This window comes from Lynx rufus, unplaced genomic scaffold (assembly GCF_022079265.1).
Source record: "Lynx rufus isolate CCGP_SWC_20201006 ecotype Redwood Valley unplaced genomic scaffold, mLynRuf1.p SCAF_5, whole genome shotgun sequence".
Classification (NCBI taxonomy): Eukaryota; Metazoa; Chordata; class Mammalia; order Carnivora; family Felidae; genus Lynx; species Lynx rufus.
Window position 1 is genome coordinate 124,167,239 of NW_025814867.1, and position 22,045 is coordinate 124,189,283.

The window sequence follows — 22,045 nt, forward strand, 5'->3', positions numbered from 1 at the left end:
TTTTAATTATCTCAAGAACTGAATGAGATCTGTTCTATCACTGTGTCCACAGTACAGATGAGGAAACAAAGCACAGAGATTTAAGGGATTTAAACTTTGTCAGGCTCAGTGTCCACACTCTGAACACTACATTATGCTGTCTCTAGGTATGTCTTAGATGCACATTTTATAGTAGAAGTGTGTAGATGAAAGGTTGAAAACATGTTTGATTATCATCTACATGCTAAATGAATGTAAGAATAGGGACACAGCAGGCTAAATCTGTCTTATTCACTCACATCTAGACCTAGAATACTGCAGTAAATAAAGTAATTGTTTAGTCTATTTTGGTGCATGAAAGAATCCCACCAGATAATTATTGGTGCCTCTCAACAGAGTCAAAGTCCCAAGTTTTTAGTTATGATCATGCTGGATCCACTGGTGATAGAAACAGAACTTACCAGTACATTTTACAAATATAAACACCTAGTTGGTTGGACCAACTAAATAAAAAAGAACAGAAAAGACCCCACTCCACCCCTCCCCCAAAAAAAAAGTTTCACAGAGTTTGCTTTTGCCTAAATATTACTGATCTAGGCTTCCCTCTAACATTCTAGAATTCTAAGGAGGATAAAATAAGATAAAATTTTCCCTTAGTTCATTCTCTTTCCCTTGTATCCTCCTTGCCACCAGCCTTGTTTTTTGTTTGTTTGTTTGTTTGTTTGGTTTTTTTTTTTTTTGGACTAAATGAATCATATCAGCTTGCTTTTCTCTTTCCTATTTTTGTTGTTTTTTTCCCCTTGAAATGGAAAGCAACTGAGTGTTCCATTTATTCAGACATGCAACACAAATATCTATAGCATCTTTCTTCAAACCTGCTACATCTCCAATTTTAACCCACAATTAAATCAAACATTTTATTGAGAAAATAGATGCAATCAGACAATCACCTCATTTTTACAGATTCATCAATCTAACTGCCAATGTCCTCATGTATCTGGCCTCTTCTCTGTTTTTGCTTCTACTGAGAGAAATAGACCCTTGGGTACATCCTAATTCATCCCTCTTGCCTATTTAAAGACAAATGTGCTGCAATTATTCCTTCGATCTCCTGTGCCATTAATTTCTTCCTCACTCTAAAACCATTTCCATCAGCATGCAAACAAGTCTTAGTTGTACCTATTTGTAAAAAGAAAAATATCACTTGACCCTAGATCATTTCCTCTGTCACAACAAAACTTCTTGATCAAGTATATCAAGAAGTCTCAACTCCTTTACCTTCCACTCTAATGTCACCCCACTCATATGACTAAAACGTTTTAATAGCTGCTACTGCACTTAGGAAAAAATCGAAATTCCTTACCGGGACCTACAATATTTTAAAGAATTTGGCTTCTACTTATCTCTCCCTACTTCATCCTCCTTTAATCGCACTCATAATGCTCTGCACACACTCACCTTTCTTCTATCCCTTGAAAATTCAAGTTCTCCCCTCCCTTAAGGTCAGTATCTGCTATTGTTTCTGCCTGGAACACTTAACATCCTAAGTATCAAATAGCCTCTTACTCTTTGTTCAGGTCATATCAAATATCATCTCTTTAGAGAGGCTCTCCTGATAGTACTATGTAAGAGGCTTATATTATCTATCTACAGCTGTGTAACTAATCACTTCAAAATGTAGCAGTTTAAAATATCTGCTCCACTCAATTAATGCTTCCTGTGACTACCTCTTATGCCCAAGTTCAGCCAATAATAGGATAGTTAACAACAGCTAGGAAGACCACAATTAACAACTGTGTCCATTCGATACACCCCAGTCACTCAGTTCTAGTGTACAGTTCTTACAAGGAAAGGGATGGCATCCCAAACTCAGACATTTGTCCTACTTTTCTATCTTTTTTTTTTTTCACTTCAAGATACTGGGTCTTTGCCTCTTCTTTAATGAAATTTTCAGGAAGTTATTAGCCGAGATTAATTCTGAAATATTAACTCATTTAACTTCAGTACTCAAAAGTTATCACAGGATTCATATGTTCATAGATTTAAATAGAGAAAACATAAATCTAAAATTTAGGTGCATATGGTTTTTCAGGGAGAGGCATAAGTAGAAAGCAAAGTACAAATAGCAAAGACCAGAGAAAAGCATATACCTAACGTCCACTTTTTACTTCTTTATACCTAGCCATAAATGCTCTAGAGAAATCTCAAGTTTCATGTGCTTGTATAATCCACATGATACTGTACCATGTGAAAAAAATAAACTGTAACACCTGGGATGGCTGTTTAACATGCTACATAAGAAATGCCATGGCCTCCTTGTTTCTGCCCTATGGGGCAGGTATTTCCAGTTGGGACTTTCCCCAACAAAAGGACCTTAAAACACTTGTCCTATAGCCACAACATGCATAAAGAAAACAGACAAATATTTCTGGAGATGGAATGACAGAGAATTGTCACATCTCGTCAGCATTTGGCAGCATAATGGAGAAGAGTAAAACTTCCCATAGAACTCAATTGATAAAGACTCAGTACTTAAATACTGCTTTGAAGATGTGTATAATAAAATACCAGCATAATGGGGTGCCTGGAATGCCTGGTGAGGCAGAGCTTTAATTTGTTTTACTGAGCATAGTACCAGCTGCTTCTCTGTTTAGGCAGAGGTAAAAAAGTCATCCTAAAGCCATTCTTCTCTATTCCGTGTAGTTATGCAGTTATACAAATGTAAGGCACAGTCATTCCTAACTGAACAAATCTGTTAGATTTAGCAGGGCTGCACCTAACTCTTGGTAATCAGAGCCTCAGAAGTGGGTGCACCAATTTACGTAAGGAACTCTTGGTGAACAAAGGAGGGGAAATTTGAACCACTTCTCCCTGAGGCTAGAAAGTAAGGAAAACTATTTAATGGAGGGAGGTCACCCTGACTAAATTCTGAAAGCCACTGACACCCCAAGCCCCTAAGGGAAATTCACTGGGAGGGAAGAGAAAAATATGTTTGATCTGGGATCAGCAGGATTCCTTAAAGAGGCAAGGCTACAACTGTCCTGGTTTATGACTGTAGAAATAGTGACTGAAAGCTATGAACTTTGGGCTCAAATATGGAACAAGAGCATAGTTTGCACAAAGATCTAAACCATCTAATAAGCCATCACTAGAGAACCAATCATATTCAATAGTAACTCTATAGTAGGAAAAGTGCAATGAACTGATTGGACCCTTCTGGTATTCCCTCTCTACTTGGCTTTCAGAAGCGGGGCTGATTTGTGGGCCTGGCAAAGCCTTGCATGTCCCATGTCTTCCTGGCATAGTTTGTATTTGTGTACAGACTGCTCAGGATTATATTGTTGAAATATGACGGTACAAGATGATGCTAATGACATAGTAAGAAATTGAGCCCAGAATCCAGATCCAGGAGATGTGCTAAAAATAATTTTTACAGTCATATAATGCTATTGTTTAGAGTTCTAGGATATGGTTAGGGTTTAAGAAACCTGGTGTGGTGGACAGATACTAAGATGACCTTCCAATAATTTCCACCACCTAATGTCTCCTTGTGTCCATGCCTTTATGCAAATCCTCATCTTTGAGTGAGGGTGGGACTTGTGATGTGCTTCTAGCCAAAGAACTTTGGACAGGTGATAGGATATCACTCTCATGATTATATTACATTACACAAAACTCCATTTAAGCAGATCAGAGAGACGGGGAAATCTCACTGATGGCTTGATGACGTAAGCAGTCATGTTGAGGAAGTATATGTGACCAAGAACTGGGGGTAGCCTGTAGGGATTCCAACCATCCTTTAGGACCTGTGGTGGCCTCCAGATGACACCCAGCAAAGCCAGCCTCTGTCATATAGCTACAAGCAAATCAATTCTGCCAACAAACTAAATGAACTTCAAAGTGGGTTTTTCTCCAAATGAAAACATAGCCCAATGGGCACTTTGCAGCTTTATGAACCCCTAAGCAGAGGACCCATTAAGCCTTGTCCAGACTCCTGACCCACAAAAACTGTGAAATAAGAAATATGTTTGTTTTAAGTCACTAAGTTTGAAGTAATTTGTTATACAGCAATAGACTATTATTTTACTATTATACTTGGTAAACCCCACTGAGGACTTCCCCAGCCTGCCAGGCTCCACCATAGACAGGCAGGTGACCCTTGCTGGGATACAAATATATTTCCCATGAGAAAAATGGATCCTGGAGAAGCCTCACTGGGGAACTTTACCCAGACTAATATTTTCTCACATGTTTTTCGTGAGAATGTATTTCTTGAGCTTACTGTATAAAACATAATTCTGTAAGATATAAGAGTAAGACTGATCTTTTTTTATCAGTTCTCAAAACTCCACAGAACAAATTCATGTTTCTTTCTTTAACAACTCCTAGAGTTAAAGGTATTATATACTGAGTGTTTGTGTCCCTTCAAAATTCATGTGTTGAAACTCCACTCTCCAATGTGATGGTATTAGGAGGTGAAGCCTTAGGGAGGTAATAAAGATTAAGTGAGGTCATGACAGTAGAACCCTTATAGGATTAGTACCCTTATAAGAATCATGGGATCATTTTTTTTCCTCTCTCTATTCTTCATCATGTAAAAGTGCAACAAGAAGTTGGCAGTTTGCAACCCGGAAGAGTGCTGTCACCAGGACCTGACCATGGTGGCACTGTGATCTCAGACTTGCAGTCTCCAGAACTGTGAGAAATATATTTTGGTTGTTTATAAGCCACCCAATCTATGGTACTTATGTCACAGCAGCCTGAACAGACTGAGACATGGAGAATAGAAGTGAAGGTCTAAGTAAAGGAAACTAATATTAAAATAGTAAAAAAGGAACCATTTTCCTAATCCCTACTTCCTACTTCTTGTGGTTATTATCAGTTAAAAATCTCTAGCAATCCTTGAAGGAGTTGTGTGCATAAGAAACCCATATGATATTGGGTTATGCATAAAGGAGACTTTAAGTGTGGTATACTAGAAATCATGCTCATATTCACAGAACTCGGTGAAAATTGGAAAAAGCAGAGAAATCCTCAGAGACATACCAGACACATCACCTTTCATATTTAATTTATATGTGATTGACTGGATATATTCTTATTATAATTATTTTTATTGCCTATCACAAGAACTAATCCCCCCCATCCTTGTACTGCCCATCAAAGATCTGGACACATCTCAAGGGTTCAGGGTGGGAATAGGCCTCAGATTTCTGTAATTCAACGAAAGGCCTCTATATCCTCATTTATGTTCTAAGCTCTGAGAAAACTCCTGGAAAGCCTATCTCCTCCCCAGTTTGTCTGCCTTCTTCTCTACAAGTTTAGGCTTAAAGAGAACACAAACCAACAAAGACAGGGTGGAAATTGTCTTTTGGAGTCCTGATCACACTTCAGTTCTTGGCCCTGCCACATGAAAGTGGTCAAGAATGCCACAAGCAAGGAGTTCAGAACTCAGAACACAAAATCTGGCAAACTTCTTGAGTTTTAGGGAGAAGCAAGCAACAGACTTCTCACATCTTCCCCATTCACTGGTTTAAACTGAACACAATTTAATATTGGTAGAATGTCTTGCCACTTGATCCCAAGTTAAATACCCTCCCCCATAGCTTTACTCATATAGAGATACCTTAGGTAGTAGACAATATCTTACAATTAGCCTTTGGGAGGCTGCATCTAGAACCAGCAGTTCTGGAGTGAACTGCATCTAGTTCTGCATCTAGAACCAGCAGTTCAGAGTGAACAGAACCAGGTAAGCAACAATATTAATATAACACTCTTAATTCTGCCCGAGTATGCCACAAGTTATGGATAACTTTTCTCTCCAGGGAGAAGAAAGGAAGATAATTGTTTTATTAGAAATAGTAGCATAGCAATAGAAACAGGCAGGTAAATTCCTGAAACTAGAGGTAGAGGGGAAAGAAAACATTTAGCCCTCCCACTTGCCAAGCTTCTATCCTGCTCCTTTGACCCCTCTCAGGCTGACTCTCAGGCAACAGGTATTACCACTGCCTTTTGGGATATGGGTTAATAAATCTTCCCCCTACTCTATCCCTAACGAAGAGAAGTCCTCAGTTTTGTTGATGTTGGGGTAATTATTTTCTGTTTGCCAAGCTGGATCTCTGAATTCATTTTTTTTTTTCTTGAATACATTTTCATCCCAAAGGAAACATTGTTTTTCAAGGTGATTCAATTCTCCTAGACCATACAGATTTTGTGGTATTATTGGATTAAATAGGCCTTATGGGTTTACCTTGGGAACCTGGACACCATATATAACATTCTCTGTGGGGGGAATACATTTCAAGCTGTAAACTACCAGATCTACAAAAAGCTCATTAGTAAACCAGAAATGCTCTTTCTTCTCTTTGCCTTACCTTTGCCTGTGAGAAAAGCAACCACAATGGTACGAACTGCATTCTTTTAACTAACTTCTTTTATCAGCTGGAATGCTTTTGTCTGTAAGTAACAGAAGACCCTGCTAAATGTGGCTTAAACAATAAGGACATTTATTATGACATTCAGGAGGAAGTCCAGCGAGAAACAGATCTAAGCATTGGCTCAGCAGCCTAACAATGCCTTAAAGTACCTAAGCTCGTTCTAACCTCTGGCAAGTAACCTTGCCTTGCTCTGTCACAAACTTCCTCATCCCCAACCCCTTAGGCAGCAGTAACTCTATGCATTAAATCCTCATAACAACATCCAAAGGCTGGAAAGGAAAGGGAACTGAGGAGTTTTCTCCTTAACGCGTATTTCTTTTATCAGGAAAAATACTTTTTCCAGAAGCCTTGCAACAGACTTTTTTTCATGTCCTCTTGGCCAAGACTCAGTTACATACAAATTCCAAATGAATCTCTGGTTGAAAGGGGAATGATACTATGGCGATATCCTTCATATTTCATACCTGAGCTAGAAGTGAACTCATCTTTCCTGAGCACATTTTTCCCAAACTTGAACAAAATTGGGGTTTGATCAGGGAAGAAGAGAGGACTGGTTGTTGGTAGGTAACCAATAGCATATGTCACATTGTAATTTTACTCCCATTTATTTCCTCTTACTTAAGAGGTTTACTCTAGACCCGGTAACATATGGCACTGGGCTGTGAAGATGAGACTTTAATGGGATACAAAGCACATTAACAAAATGTGTGCTAAATTGCAATGCTATGGTTGTGCTGCAAATTCGATGTTGTGAAATTATATTCCTGATTAGACAGTATAAATAGTGCAATGCCAGTTTGGATGTTACAGTGATTCATTGAGTTTAAAGACATAACATGTGGAAAACTCCCTAGTGCTAACAATGCTTACTTTTCACTGACCTATGTCCAATAAGCCAAAAGATAAAACATGTGAAATTCACATATAAACAAGAATGTTAGTTATATGCCACTTACTGTACAGATGGTCCCCAACTTACAATGGTTTGACTTATGATTTTTCAGCTTTATGATAGTGTGAAAGTGATACACATTTAGTAGAAACTTTATTTTGAATTTTGAATTTTGATCTTTTCCCAGGCTAGTAACATGCAGTCCAATCCTTTCTAGTGATGCTCGGCAATGGCAGTGAGTCGGAGCTCTGTCAGCCATGGGATCATGAGGGTAAACAACTGATACATTTACAACCATGCTGCACCCACACAACTATTCTGTTTTTCACTTTCACCACAACATCCAATAAATTACATGAAATACTCAACATTTAATTATAAAATAGGCGTTGCATTAGATGATTTTGCCCAACTGCAGGCTAATGTAAGTGTTCTGAGCACATTCAAAAGACTAGGCTAAGCTATGCTGTTCAGTAGGTTAGGTATATTAAATGCATTTTCAACTAATGATATTTTCAACTTACAACATTTATCAGGGTTTTATCAGGACATAACCCTATCATAAGTCAAGGAAGATGTGTACATTGAAATTATGGCAGCTTTTCTATGATTAATAACACAGGAAATGTCACTGATAGTCTAGGGACTATTAGCAATAGTTTTCTCAAAGCAATATCCCGTGATTTAGAGTCAGATATAACCAACAATACAGTCACCAAAGACACCCTTCTCCAGTAATACTCTTAGACAACCTATTTAATAAAGACCATTGCTCCTTTTGTAAAGATCATACTCCTTATCACAAGGTTGTGTAAAAATAACTCACAACTTAGAAACATATCTTAGGTCATCTTCTTTGTCTCAACAAGAGTGTGCAGCTCCCACCATAGGACCCAAAGAGAGGAGAGGTGAATTCTAAACCCACTCAACTCCAGTGAAGTAATCTGATACAGGCTGGGTTACAGCCAGATTCAATTACTTATGCCTAAAACAAAGCTACAACACTTAAATACACAGAATCACAATGTCAACGTCTACTAGAATTTTCCTACGAATACAATGTGGTCCCTAGAAGAGAGGATAGTCCTTCTATAACCATATCCTGGTTGGGAACCTTGTGAAAAGATATGAGTCTAAGAGAGAGTATACCCTCTGTATTACCTCTCTCCTTTAACTTTGAAATATCACATAGTAATGAAAACTATGTGTCATTATGACTTTCTTTGACTTACTTCTCTTCCTATGTGGGGTCAGAGCAAGTGAAAGCGGGGGTTCCCATCATTCTTTATTGAATGCCAATAGTTCTTTCTTCCTTAACTTTAGTTGGAGAGTGAAGATAAAAGGATTATCAAAATGGGAGTCTTCTCACTTCATCAGATTTAATGTGTGTCTGAAAGGGAGGAAAGCAATGCTTAAAGAGCATATAATGTATCTTTTCTTTTTGCACAGAACCAAAGGAAAAATAAAATATAATAAAAAAGAAGTACACAGAACACATTTACATGGGAAATATTTTTTAACTACAGTGAAAACTGTTTCACAAATTTTAGTCATTAGCCATAAAGTTAGAGCAATCTTAAAATTAGAAATAAATAAACAATGTTGGGGTAACCTAAAGCTATTCGTGTCAATTCAACTTGAATTCCTAACAGTTGTGCAGTTTGCAATTAACAATCTAACACTGCATTGTCCTATCAAATTTGAATTATGATCTTAATCAATTTATCAATAATAATTTAATGGTTGTTCAGCATTAGGCTTAGCTCTTTTAAGGAATACAAAGGGACTATAAACACAATGCCTGCTTCAAGGAGTTTACATCATAGTCAAGGAGATGATTATTACACTTGAAACAATACAGCACAATGCAGCAACTATATAAATTAAATGCTAGATTTACATGCAATCTGAAATGTACACATGTTCATACACTTCTGACATTTTATTTCTCATCTATTTTCTTCTTTTGACTTTTTGTACATGCAGTTTCTCTCCATTAGCTTGGCTATTGGTCTTTATAATGTGGGTGAAGCACCAGGCTTAATGTACTGTAGATTTTATCTAAAGCTGGTGTCTGTGACAGTTTCTGTCTGACTTTACAAAGCCCAAAATAAAACTAAGCTAAAGTATTCTTGAACTTTTTATAATGTGAATAACTTTCTGCTTAAGAATTATTTGGAATAATTTCTCAGGAAAGAACAGATGTTGGTAAAGCTAAAGAACTAATTGGGTTTTGCACAGTTCTGTCAATACATGGGAAAGCTTCTGTCTATCTAGATACCTGCCAGAAAATAACAAAAGGTTTTCACTGACATGCAAAGCAAGAGTTCATTTAATTTTTCAGAATTCTATTTTTCAACTCTATGTTCATTAGTTAAGTTGATATTCTTTGTCCCTAATTATGTTGTTTTAGGTGCTGAAAGATTTATTTAAAAATATGTATAACTAATTACAAAACTACATAGATATTTGTACTTAATTGGAAGATGGATAGAGGTAGCTTATTATGATTTTGCAAGGAAACAAAAAAAAAAACAAAGCCCAAGTAACTATGATGTTTCAAATCCAAGAAAACTATGTATGCTTAAAAAAGTGAAATGTCTAGCTATAATTATTTCTTTTTACATCCAGGAATTAACCAACTAACTAAATATAACCTATATTAAATCAGTTCTACATCATAACCTCAACTTTAAAGTGGAAATCTTAGTAGACAAAAATCTTTCGCTAAGGAACTATTCAAAATATTTTCAAAAAGGTTTTCTTCCTGCAACTGAGAAATTTGAATTAGAGATGCATAATAATAAAACATCTACTTAATGAGTTTTTTACATATTGATAGACAAATATGTAGAAAACGGTTTTAGTCTTGTTGAAACAAAATGGTCCTGATGTCCTTTATGTCTTCCTGACTTATTGTGAAATATATTTTAATTATTCAACAATTACTATCTTACCTATAAAAGGAAATTGTCTCTTTAAAGAAGTAGGATAAAAAAAATAGGCCAACTTGTTTATGAAGCAAAGTATTTTCATCCACTTACTCATAGTTCTTGGCTTTTGACAGGATGTCTTTGACATCTGAAATGGAAATATTCACTCTATAATTACACAACTTTATATTCATATATATATATATATATATATATATATATATATATACATACTCATGCTAAAAAAATTAGATGAGCTTATTTGAATTGCATAGGCCATCCATTAGAATTGAGGAATTTATTCAGTTGGGTCTATAATTCCTAAGTATATCCTTATATGACATTGCAACTTTTTCTTGCCAAGTATTTGTACATAGTTTTTTTTTTAAGTTTATTCATTTATTTTGAGAGACAGAGTGAAGCCAGAGTGAGCCAGAGAGAAGCAGAGGGAGAGGGAGAGGGAGAGAGAGAATCCCAAGCAGGCTCCATGCTGTCAGTGCAGAGCCCAAAACAGGGATCAATCTCATGAACTGTGAGATCATGACTTGAGCTGAAATCAAGTGTTGGGCACTTAACCAACTGAGCCACCCATGGGCCCCTATCTATACATAGTGTAAAAGTTACAAAACTTTAATATATAGTTACATCTTTTGGCCACTTATTCCAAATAAGTCCCCATCAGAACAAAGGCAATTTATGCCTTGCATCATGATCCCTCGTAACTAAATTACAAAGGGATTAAAATGCACAGGTGATGAATGGTATAAATATACAAGGAATTTTTTTTTTACATTTATTTATTTTTGAGAGGCAGAGAGAGATAGAGCACAAGTGGGGGAGGAGCAGAGAGAGAGGGAGACACAGATTCCGAAGCAGGCTCCAGGCTCTGAGCTGTTAGCATGGAGCCTGATGTGGGGCTTGAACTCACAAACCATGAGATCATGACCTGAGCCAGAGTCAGACGCACAACTGACTGCCACCTGGGTGGCTCACTTGGTTAAGCGTCCAACTGGGGGTGAGGTCATGATCTCATGGTTCGTGGGTTTGAGCCCCGTGTTAGGGTCTGTGCTGACAGCTCAGAGCCTGGAGTCTGCTTCAGATTCTGTGTCTTCCTCTCTCTCCATATATAATCTAGGATACCGAGTTCCCATTGCCTTTTGTATTTCTCTGGTAGTACACACCATAGTCTAACTTCTGCATTATTTGACTTGTCATTTACTGAATGCCACCTGTCAGTCCTTCAGAAGCTCTATTTTGCATATTTCCTGCATCTTAGCAAACTACAAGCTCCCTCAGATCAAAGGCTGTCTTACTCATCTTTGGCTTCTCTGTGGGGCCTAGCACATCTCTTTCACACAGTAGGTTCTCAATAATATTCACATTTAAAAAAATGGTTTTGTAAGAAAAGGTCTCAGTAATTTTTATTCATTTTGTCCAGGAGTTTCACAAAATGATATAAAATTTTACTCTAGGCTTCAGCAAAAGCACCTGGATCACAGACACTCAATAAACTGTAACGGGGTCATTAGAGGTAATTGGATCTATTTGAGCCAGGAAAAGACTGTGCCATTTGCCTTGAGGTATTTAAAATCAAAGATAGAACCTCATTTGTCTGGGATAATTTGAGTGTTGGTCTGCATAACAGTTGTGACCCCTTCAGACTATTATGGTTCTAAATTAAGGATTTTGAACATTCAACTAGTAAATGGTAAACTGACAAAAATTAGGATATACACTCACTAACTTGTAACACATTATTTATATGATTACAGATGTCTCCAAAGTTATTAAATATTTTTACTTATATAGAATAAAGTAGCTAAAATATTATATTTATAAAGTTTTTTTTAATCTTCATTGATCTTTTTCCTATCTTCCTTAACTACTGCTTTTATATGCCACTAATTGCCCAAAAACATAATGTAGCCCATTATTTCTTTATAGGCTAAAGAAATTTAAATTTTAAAGCTAGAAGAGACTAGAAACTATTGAATCTTATCTGTTAATTTCACACACTAGCAACTGAGATGCATAAAAATCATTATTAAAGTCTTAACCTATCAGAAGTTAAATTGTGACTGGTCTCCTGACTCCTGATATAATATTTTTATTTTACCATCGTTTGCCTTTTTAAACTCTTCTGTTTTTCAAGATCTCTATGATGAGACTCCTTTATAAGTACTTGGATTTATTTCCAACTTTACCCTCATCACAAGTCTTTACTCAGGGTAATTGCCTTCCATCATACAAACTTCTGTTGGGAAAAGTCTTCCCTTAAATTCCCTGCTGTCCAACTCAAAGACTGTCCTTCCTTATGAAACAAACTCTGCTGTTCCAAATCGCAGTGACTCTGGAGACTTCAAAAGCAATATTTTTGTCATCTACAGGTTTAAAACTCTAACTTAGGTGCCTTACATAAAGACAACTTTCAAGCAGTTTATAATACAGCTGGGGAGAGTAAACATGTTCGTGCAAACAGGGCAAAAGATTATGAGTGTTCTAAAATGGTCACGGTGAGCTGTAGGAGCACAAATAAGAGAGGGGTATTTAGGTAATACCTGGTGTAAGCATTTAAAGATGGTAAAAAGTATAGAAAGAGGGAAGGACAATATGAGATGATAGGTAACCATTGCTCAAAGGCAAGAGTTATAAAGTGCAAAAGGAAAGGAGCAAATATCAAATTTGGCAGGGCCTTAGGGTTTGTTAAGCAGGGTAGTGAAGAAAGTGTAAAACAGGAGTAAGTCAGAGTGAAGCTTTATCTAGATAATATTAATTTCCAAGAAAAGGTACTTGAACTTCATTCAAGAACATGAAAAAAATATGAAATATTGAGAGTATTTGAGCAATGCAATATCTTGGTCAGAATTTTGCTCAGGAAAATTAAACCAGCTAGAATCTATAGGATGAACTGAAGAAGGACGTAACTCGTGCCAAATAGACCAGTTGGGAATAGAATGCTATAGTTCAGGAAAGGGTTAACAAGGGTCTGGACTAGAGCAACAACTAGAAGAGAAAATAGGAGCTCAAACATGTAACAACACTGGGATATAATCAATATGATTGGGTCATTGATTGGATATAGAGAAGAGAGAGAGAAGTAGTTAAAAGACACGTGCATAGACAGAGAAAGAAAGAAAAGAAAAAAGAAAAAACACAGAAGAACATCCAAGTATCACAGAGGAACATAATTACATTTTTAAAAAGTATTGAGTTCTGGAGCACCTGGGTGGCTCAGTCAGTTAAGAGGCCAACTCTTGGTTTCAGCTCAGGTCATGATCTCACAGTTTGTGGTTTTGAGCCCCACATCAGGCTCTGGACTGACAGTGCTTGGGATTCTCTTTGCCTTCCCCTCTCTCTGCCCCTCCCCTGCTTGCACTCTGTCTCTCTCAAAATAAATAAGTAAACAACAACAAAAAAAGTATTGATTTCTAAGTTAAATCCACAACATGCATATTATATGTCCCACAAATTAATATGTATATTTTAAATACAGCAGCAATTTAATGCTTAATTACATACTGACATTTTGTTTATTAATTGTTTCAGCCATTTCCATCTTCAACAATAGGAAATACTTTCTGAGGCAGGGAAAAAAGAGGAGTGGATGGAATGAACTGACATGTAGAAAATCATTACTACATTTCACGCTCAGCATAATATATATGCTGCTATTGCCATTTTACAGAAAAGGAAACTAAAGCACAAAACTATCAGCTAGATTGTCTGTATTTCCAGAGAAGATAAAATGTGTCCCCATTTTTATTGACTCCCAGGACTTAGTGACTGTCAAAGTTATCAGTGAGTTGAGGTTCTGGGAAACAGATTTTGGCTGAATATAAGAAAAAAACAAACAAACAAACTTTTCAACAATTATACCTGTGAAGTTCAAGAAGAGAACTGAGATCTATGGGGAAATTCTAATGAGTTTATGTAGGTATGCAATCTATAATCAAGGGAAATCACAAAAGTTTTTGTCTCAAATTGTTTCAATATAATAATTGATATGTGAGTAAAGTACACAGAAGCAAATATTAGTATTTATGGACATATAATATATATTCATATCTTTTTCTTATTAAAGGTTTTTGCTTGATTTTCCCAGAACCTCTTCATTAAGAAAACGATGCATATTTTTAAAATTTTAATGTTTATTTAACTTTATTATAATCTATGGAATGTATGTGAACTGTGTGTGACTTCCACAGTGTCTCTTTACTATCAGTCAGTAATAGCTTGACATGTAGAAACAGAAATGGTACCCTGTATAAAATGAAGGAAAGCTTCTTTGTCAATAGTCAGGTATATTTCAACAGCTAAATCCCTTCCAAAAATCCACAGCAAGGTGTGATGAGATAGCAAGGGCTGAAGAATAAAAAAATTAGAGATCCACAGAGAAAAAGGCACAAATTCTTATTTAGGGCAAGAGAAAGTCTAAAACCCCCTAAGATTCTACCAGATTCCTTTCGGGGGGGGAGTCTATGTCTAAAATAAGACTTAATCCCCTGGCTCTTGGAGTTTATCACAATGGCAGGAGCTGGGCAGATTCATGATAGTTAACTCTGGATCATACATAAGATTTCTTCAGCTATTTAGGGGTCTGCATCAGGGAGAATTAATATGCCTACATGTGTGATTTAATGCTATCCAAAAGTATATTTTTATTTTTCAAAAAGAGAAACTGAGACTGAGGGAAGCTAAGAAATATTCTGAACATTATAGAATGGGTCAAGCCAACATTTTCATTCAGACTCCAAAGTTCATAATCTTTACACTATACCAAGTAGTTGTAATATTACCTAAGCAGGTAAAAGTTTTTCTTAAAAAAATGTTTCCAAATTAGGATTCATATTTCAATTCCCAATTTGTTTTACTATTTGAATGACTGTATAGGTCATAAAACAAACCTCTGGATCTTATACTATCACTTGAACTTAACCTTTAATTCCTCTTGATATTTCTGCTTAAAAGTAGACTTTTCCCTCATTGATTTTTTTCTCATAAAATCTCAAAAATAGTTTAATATTTATAAATTCTAACTCTTCTTGACCAAACCTTCAGATAAAAAGGAGAAAAAAATAAGTCAGCAGAACTATTTACAAATTAACAACAATGCAATAAACATAGAACACCCAGAAATGACAAATATAGAAGAGGTCCCAGATATCAAACAAGAAAATTGCAGAATAAAGAGAACAAAATAGCAAGTAACTATTTAAAATACTGCTAACCAGAGGCCCCTGGGTGGCTCAGTCAGTTGAGGGTCTGACTCTTGATTTCAGCTCAGGTCACGGTCCCAGGATCATGGGATTGAGCCCTGTGTCAGTCCCTGTGCTGAGCATGGAGACTGCTTGAGATTCTCTCTCTCTCTCTCTCTCTCTCTCTCTCTCTCTGCCCCCTCCTCCACTTGCTCTTTCTCTCTAAAATAACATAAAATAAAAAAAATTAATAAAATAAAATAAAATAAAATAAAATAAAATAAAATAAAAATAAAATATTCTAACCAAAGGAAAAACCGAGGAGATATTCTGAATTTGGGCAGCTTTCTTTTGACCATTTCCAAATGAACACACCAAAATTAGATGTTTGGTCTGAAACATAGTCACTTGTGATTAGAGTGGGGTATTCAGAAAAAGGTCTCTCTGTTCATTTAGAATATTAACCTCTACATACACACGCGTGCACGCGTGTGCGAGAGCACACCTACAAATACATCCACAAAAGCCAACTATGAATTACTTTTTAATATGAAAACAAGCACTCACAATCTTCTGCACATGTGATTCTATATATTTGTATGATTCAGAGAACACTGTACCAGGTATAAAAGTAGACTTAGATTCTAAACTGAAGTTTACCCCTTATTAATAGAGTGACTCGAAAAGTTACCAATAACCTTGTGCCTCAGTTTTCTTATCTGTAAAGTAAAGGAGTTGGGATGGATGATTTCTAAAGTCAGTTCCAGCTATATGATTATATATGATTCTCAGACAAGTGAGATGAGAAAATCTATGTGGCTGTATTTATTGAATTGTCTTTGTCCTTGGTCCTGAACAGCTTCAGACTTGAGGGCTGATTCATTATAGTCAGGGAGGAAAATTTCCATCTCAATTTCTAAGATAATCATGGCCAGGTTTAACCCTTTCAGATTAAATGTTAATTTTCTTATTTTTCTTAGGCCTCTATATTTGTTATCCCAGGACTTTCCTATAATTAGATGTCAGTCTTTTGATTAATTCTGTATTTGCTTCAGGAAAGTACCTACTTTTAGCCCTTAGATTATTTCTAATGTGTGTGCTCCCTGCCCTATCTATACTTGCTCTTGTGCTTTTATGCCTTTTTTCTTGCACCTAAGCAGCACTTTACTTTCACTGATTATTCTCTTTAAGAGCCTGATCTTTCCCTTTAAGATTCAACAATTATGGTCAATAATATACAGAATGATGTACTTCTAGTTCTTCTTTGTTTTAAACCAAAAACATTTTATCTCAGATATAGAAAATCCTCTTGTTATTGTTTATTCTTATTCCCAAACACCTATAATTTCCTTAAAATAATGGTAATTAAAATGTCCATAAAATATTTCCCAAAGTTTTATTTTATTTTTTTTTTTAATTTTTTTTTTTCAACGTTTATTTATTTTTGGGACAGAGAGAGACAGAGCATGAACGGGGGAGGGGCAGAGAGAGAGGGAGACACAGAATCGGAAACAGGCTCCAGGCTCTGAGCCATCAGCCCAGAGCCCGACGCGGGGCTCGAACTCCCGGACCGCGAGATCGTGACCTGGCTGAAGTCGGACGCTTAACCGACTGCGCCACCCAGGCGCCCCTTCCCAAAGTTTTAATTATTGTATAGGCAAGAATAAATATGTTCTACTTATATAACTTAAAGCATAGCTTATCATGCTCCATAACTCAAAATTAGAAAATTATAGTAAATCAACTGGTGTGCGCATAAGAATCACTTTACCAAACTGTAAATTTAGTAATGATGTAACTAAATTCAAAAGTTCAAATGGCTGATCAAGTGGTAATTTATTAATGTTTTTTTTTTAATTTTTTTTTTCAACGTTTATTTATTTTTGGGACAGAGAGAGACAGAGCATGAACGGGGGAGGGGCAGAGAGAGAGAGGGAGACACAGAATCGGAAACAGGCTCCAGGCTCCGAGCCATCAGCCCAGAGCCTGACGCAGGGCTCGAACTCCCGGACCGCGAGATCGTGACCTGGCTGAAGTCGGACGCTTAACCGACTGCGCCACCCAGGCGCCCCTATTAATGTGTTTTTATCACTCAAACATACGTAATGATATATTGTTTTAATTAGTAAACGGGATATACAAATGATAAAGAATACTTTCTATCTTTCTACTCTTTCCTTGTTGATCATATCTAGAGGTTGTCTGTAGCCTGAAGGAGAAACAGATGGATTGATAAATAAATCTTTATTGTATAAAAACTTAAATAGGAAATCATTATCCTAACTAAAAGTCTCTGAATTTCGGCACGGATTCATTTTTATTTATTTATTTATTTATTTATTTATTTACTTACTTACTTACTTACTTTAGTTTATTCCATACCTTTAACTTATTCCTTTAATTTATTCTACAATGTCTAAGGCAGAATTCCAAGCTGCTGGCACTAGACAAGGACTCAAATACAGAATAGAGGGTCACAAACTGACTCTGCCAGGGAATGTTTAGATAAACACTACCATGTAATAAGCATAAACACCAATTATTGCCAGGACAGATGAGTATGACTGTGACATTACATTTCTGCTTTCTACACACACTTCTGAAGTAGTTTTAGTTTTAGTTCTTTTCTGAGTTCTCTTACCCTTCAAGACTATTTTTTGGGAGTATGGAGGTACAAAGAAAAAGAAAGTTATCATTAAGAAACAGTTCTCTAGAGTTTCCCAACTGAAGCTGTTGATGAAGCTCTTAAATGTTAGATACCTCGATTGTTAATTCTATAAAAAATTGTCCCAAATTTTAGTGCTTTTCTAGAGTCTAGCAAATAATTCTAAATATCTCCACTTGCTGTGCAAGAAAATGAAGCCAGATTATCAGCTTCTTTGGATAGTTATTATTATTATTATTATTATTATTATTATTGTTATTATTATTATTTTAGTGTTTATTTATTTTTGAGAGAGACAGGAAGACACAGTGTGAGCCGGGGAGAGTCAGAGAGAGAGGGAGACACAGAATCCGAAGCAGGCTCCAGGCTTCGAGCTGTCAGAACTGTGAGATCATGACCTGAGCCAAAGTCAGACACTCAACTGACTGAGCCAGCCAGGCGCCCCTACTTTGGATGGTTCTGTAAAGTGATGCAAACAATCAGAATCACCTTTTATTGTGAGCATTCTCCAAGCGAATTTTTGGTTGTATAGTGCAACTTATGTTTATAATGACTAGGTAAAAATTTGTAATATATTAAATTTATAATATAGAGTTGTGATTTTGTTATGTATATATAGTTTATTACACACAGAGTCCTTTTTAAATAATTACTGTGTACAGTAAGTATATGTATACTCATATTATGCCTTTCATAACAAAACTACATTTTAAATGTCTCTAGTGTCATGAGTGTTTTTTTAATTTACTAAAAATATTTATTGAGAATCTGGTATATGTCAGACACCCTCAATGCATCAGTAACATAGCAATGAAGAAATCCTGACTTGAATAATAATTGTTGGGAAATAATATTCATACTGTTTGAAGTAGTTATTGTTTTCTTTAATATGGTATATAGGAATATGCTGCAATGAAACAATTACTTTTTGTAATTTAATTATGGTAAAGCAATTTTTTAAAGACAACCATTACAATTGCTAAATATTCTCATGACCAATTACCTTCATATCATCTTGTCAGTTCGTTGTACTGAAAATCTTGTTTCCATATAACTATTAATGCTTTAATTTTATTGCTCTCATTTTATGCATGATGGTAATGGAAAATTGTACACAACTTGTTGAATCTTGCAGTTCCACAAGATAGTTCATCTTTCTACTTTACTGTGACTGGATAATATCCTTTCTGTACACAATGTGTTTGTTCTTCTAGCTCATCTCTTTCTATTTTATTTTCTGCCCTACCTCTTGAGTTTGCTATTATTCTTCTTCACCCCCTACCCCATAACAAACTTTCCAGCAAACTTGACTCCAGGGTTCCTTTGTGCCATCCTGAAAAAAGAACAGTATGTGAAATATGCTTTAATAGCATGCCCTTGCTGCTTATATAAAGAAACACCGTAGGTAAAATAATGTTCCATATCTCTGTGATATATTGCCATTTGTGACATGATTTCCAAGGGACTATAACTTTATTTTATTTTTTCAGTGACTTTACATGAAGTATTTAATAGTAAATTTCTGTATGAGCATATCAACTAGAAGAAATGTTTACTGGTCTTGATTAACTGGAAATTTCCCTTTTATTAAGTATTGTGTGATCAAGTACATTTTTCTTAAACTGCCAAAAACTTAAAGCCAGGAACCAATCCAAGCTTTATGGGACATCAGGCTTATATAATTTTGGGAGCCTTGTTTCAGAAAAAAGAATTTAAAATTATGAATACAAGGGGTGCCTGGGCGGCTCAGTCAGACAAGGGTCTGACTCTTGATTTCGGCTCAGGTCAGGATCTCAGTGTTCCTGAGTTTAAGCCCCGCATCTGGCACTGTGCTGATGGTGTGCAGCCTGCTTGGGATTCTCTCCCTTTCTTTCTGCCCCTTCTCCATTCATGCACTCCCTCTTTCTCTCTCAAAATAAATAAATAAACTTAAAAAAATAATAAAATCATGAATACTAAGTTAGATACAGGGCTGTGGAAGAGCCTCATTCTAGTTCAGGGCTTTTGAAGCTGGGGCCTTATCAACAACATGGCAAATCCACTTCTGCTTGGAACCTAAATTTTATTCCCAACTGCTTCTATTTTCCTCTATCATCATTTCTGAATGCACTAGGTACCCTCTTATCCTTACACAACTGCAATCTAATTGATTGATTAACTGAAATTTCTGGAAAATATGGAAATTTTAAAAAATTACATATACATGAGCAAATATATACTTTAAATTAACACATGCAAATATTCATTTGTCAATCTTTTGATTGATATCCAAGGCTTTTTATATGGTTAAAGACTGAGCTAACAGATATTTCCTACTTAATTTCCCCCATCCTCACCTTTTACAATTTAATTTGTACATTTAAATTTTGCATTAATGGTTTAACATTTCCTATACTATGCTTTTACAATAAACTACCTCAAAATTGTTTCAAAATAGGTGGACTAAAGTTATCATTCATGACTATTTGTACATAGATTCTCTATTTTGTAGATTGTCCATGGCAATATTGTATTACATGGTTGATTACCCTAGCCCTTTTTGAATTGCTTCCTTTGGTTATATTTGGCATATGCTATGTAAATAAAATAGAATTCATCCCACTCAAAACATATGATAAAGTTTTTATTTTATAGAATTTTGAACTATCTATGTTACTTCAACTTTCCAAAATGCTAGGTAGTTGATAACTGAATATACCTTAGGTGTCATTTCTTATACACATGGATTATTTATACTCAAAAATAATAGAGATGGGAGATTCTTTTTTTTAATCAGTAGGTAAAAGTAGAAATGAGTCAATATGCTAACATAGCTTTTGTGTTATATTTAACATTTTAAATTTACATAGAAACAAATTATAAAAATATTAGCTGTCATCATCTGTCTTGTCACATAACAGTGAATTGCAAATAGTCACTGGTATTTTCATTTGACCTTGTGGTGTGGAGTTTTAAGAGCATGCATTAGTGCACAGATGTGTATTATCCTTTGAAATCTGCATCCAGTCACGTGGCTTCAGTTTCAGTATCTAGTGCTATCATCTAGAACGAAAATAGTTTTTTCTTTCATCTGTACAGCATAACAGAAGAATTTGAACCAAAGTCAGATACATATTCTGAAGGAAATCACTGTCTACCCTTCCATGAGAGAACTAAATTTTAGTAATTTACTTCAAGTTTTAGTTGTGCAATTAATTTCATACACCTTATGTTGCCTCATCCAAGATGGAGTGATTTTATTTTTTAAAAACCAAAAGATAGTTTGCTTCATAGTGTGCACCTTGCTACGAGCTACAGTAATTTTTGTAAGTCCATTAATTCAGGAAATTTGATTTTACACCATTTTGCAGACCAAAATACCATGTTATTGCATGGATGAGAAAGAAAAATACTTCAAAATATTTTCTCAGAAAAACTGTTAGTTTAGGTTATTATAAAAAATATACCTAAGCCAATAGGCCTTATAAAACTATAAAATTAAAGAATATGAGTCCTTTTAGAATCAACAAGATTAAGTTCTTTTCTGAACACAACATAATCACATATCATTATAAGCTGTCATTTCTGAAACTTGGTCATTGTTTGAATGTGTGATAGCCCAATATTGGAGAAGTACCTAAAATGGATCATGAAAAGGACTGGGGATTAAGAGTGATGCCATAACAGAATGGACTGAAATTACTGGCACTGTTAGGCCTGCAAAACCTAAAATAAAGAGGATATAAGACTGAAATACATTAAAATATGGGAGGTACTTAATAGGCTGAACTGTGTGACTTTTCTACTAACTTCAGTGTTATGTTTACAAAATTAAGAAACATTTTTTAAGCATTTCCTTTCAAAAAATTCTAAACATAGGTGATTTGTCACTTTAGGATATAGTATATAGTAAAAATATAAAATAACTCATGCAAGATTTAGATATGCATGAATTACAATTGGGT

General features: G+C 35.5%; 1 long non-coding RNA gene across 2 annotated transcripts in view; it reads right to left on the minus strand.

Annotated features, from left to right (window-relative positions):
• The window catches only part of LOC124526712 (uncharacterized), a 173,560-nt gene that overhangs the window by 110,597 nt on the left and 40,918 nt on the right, over positions 1 to 22,045 (minus strand). Inside the window, exons 2-3 of one of the 2 annotated variants that reach the window (XR_006965723.1) lie at positions 10,353 to 10,389; positions 8,541 to 8,698 (exon numbers count right to left, since the gene is read on the minus strand). This is a non-coding gene — a long non-coding RNA (uncharacterized LOC124526712). The remainder of the gene's footprint in view (positions 1 to 8,540; positions 8,699 to 10,352; positions 10,390 to 22,045) is intronic. The other variant, XR_006965722.1, reaches the window with a different exon arrangement.